The following is a 2,248-nucleotide window of genomic DNA, read 5'->3' on the forward strand; positions in this document are numbered from 1 at the left end:
CGGCCGGGGGCGGGCCGCGGCGGGGCGGGGCCGAGGCGCGGCGGCGGGCCGGCCGCCATCTTGGAGTCGGGCAAAGGGGAGGGCAGGCGCGGCCTCGCGGGGGCTGTCGCGCGCCGAAGCAGCCTTCGCATGCCCAGGGCGGCGTGTTGCTGTTTGTCGCCCTGTGCCATCGTGAAGGAGGAAACTCCGAAAATCTGGTTTATTTATTCACAACAAGGCTTTGTCCAGGTCGGAGGCCGCAACAGCCGGAAAGCACAAGCCCAGGGAGACCTGGGAGTCATCTCTGGGCAAAAGTAGTGGGTGAAGCAGCCTTCGGTGTCCGCCCACCTCCTCCTGGTGATTTTTCAGTTTTTAGCTGGTGGCACCTTGTTCTGCCACAAGCCCAGCTGGGCTAGGGCGGCAGGATATCTTGCCGAGAGACTCAAGAAACGACCGGGAGACTGCGGACGAGACATACAGATTTATTGGGACTTTCTTACAGGGAGAATGTCCGGTGGCGGCCGGCTGGACGGACATGTGCACCCCCAACCGCCCCCTAAGAGAAGCTTGCTTAAGTAGGCGGAAGAACAAAGGATGCATGCTTGCTAAAGGGCTGTCCTTGGTGCGACCAGCGTCCCCAGGAACAGTAGCTCACGTGGAGGAGCTCTGTGTCCGTGTAAGACGCGATGTTCTCCTGGGATAAGGGAGAGTCCGGGCTGGCCAGGCCCAGATCGTTACAAATCCCGGTAGGTGGGCTGCCTGCCCAGAAGGGAGCCAGAAGGACACATGGTTGCAGTGGGCCTGGGGGTTTCTGCTGAGCAAGCAAGGCCCGAGCCCTACACAACTCTTTTCTCTGGCGCCCTGCCCGAAACCCTCTCTAGTGACTTGGACGTATCTATTTAGATAAAGGGGACTTTGAAAGACCCCAAGCTCCCTTTGCTGTCATCACAGGCACTGTAGTAGAGGGACCAGTTCCTCATTGAGAGGCAGGCTCCGAACTGCGAAAACGCATGGTGATCTGCGTCTGTTTGGAAGCCTGAACCAGCCAAGGGGCTTTGACGAGGCTCCTGCCCAACGTGGATATGAGGAGACCCTCAGAATGAAGATGGTGGCATCAGCACATACAAGTGGTCAAATCTACGGTGACCTTTTAATGAGGAAATTTGGAAAATGTCCAGCGAAACCGTGTTTCCCCTAGGCCTGGAAGGTACCTGAGAAAACCCCAGTCTCCTCAGCTGAAAATAGGGCATGTTCAAAGGAGGAGGATGGTCTGGAGTCTAGAAAGTGGGGAGCCGAAGAACAAGAACTGAACTGAGATCTCAGGCCGTCTTTAGGATAAAAAGGTTTCATTTATATTTCTCGTTGTGAATTAATTAATTGGCATACTGGATTATACATGTGGCTCTTCTGAGTTTGGGTGAGCTGAGAAAATTGAGTTTCAAATCCAGGGCATTACCACAACTTGGTTCATTCCTTCCTTCCCTTAGCAGAGAGGGTTGCCAACTCCCTGGTATTGAATGGAGAAATCCCATATTTTAGCTTCGTGGCTATTAATATGCAAATTAAATGTAAGACATGAAAATGTCTGCTTTTAAATCATCATAATTTCAGATTTGCTTTATGTGAAATTGCAGCTGGACACCAGTTCAGCAAGGGCTAGGAACACTTCAGCTTTTGGTCTTTCCCTCTGAACAGTATTTAGTGATTTATAAACAAACAATTGCTCAGATTTTACTTAAAAAGATACTGTAGTCATTCTGAGATGTAATTATTTTATAATGTGAATAATTTCACCCTTTAATTTTTCTGTGGCAAGACATTTTGATATGACAACTAAGTAGTTATGAAAATGTAAGAGGCCAGGGGATGGTGCATGAGGGCATATCTCTATGGCAAGATTTTTTTCCCACCACCAGTAACCCTAACTGCACTTCCACCCCTACCCAAGTCTGTATTTTTTAAGGAAGGCATTAAGTAACCCTGTCTGCAAGTAGTTATTGAGGGCATTGGAAATACTGGGAGGAAGAGAGAAGAGTCCATCCCTGCCCCCATGAATGTACAGTCCAGTAGGAGACTTATTCCTAAATAATTATTCATTTACAGCCATGATAGGTGCCAGGTAAGAAAAAGTGAAGTTCTGTGAGGGGAATGAACAGCACCATCTATTCTACTGAGGAGAGGTGTGGGGTAAGGGGGAAGTATGCTTTGAGCTTTCCTGAAGATGTGACATTTACACTAGGACTTGAAAGGTAAGTAAGAGTTAGCTAGG

Source organism: Equus quagga, chromosome 2, assembly GCF_021613505.1.
Source record: "Equus quagga isolate Etosha38 chromosome 2, UCLA_HA_Equagga_1.0, whole genome shotgun sequence".
Lineage (NCBI taxonomy): Eukaryota > Metazoa > Chordata > Mammalia > Perissodactyla > Equidae > Equus > Equus quagga.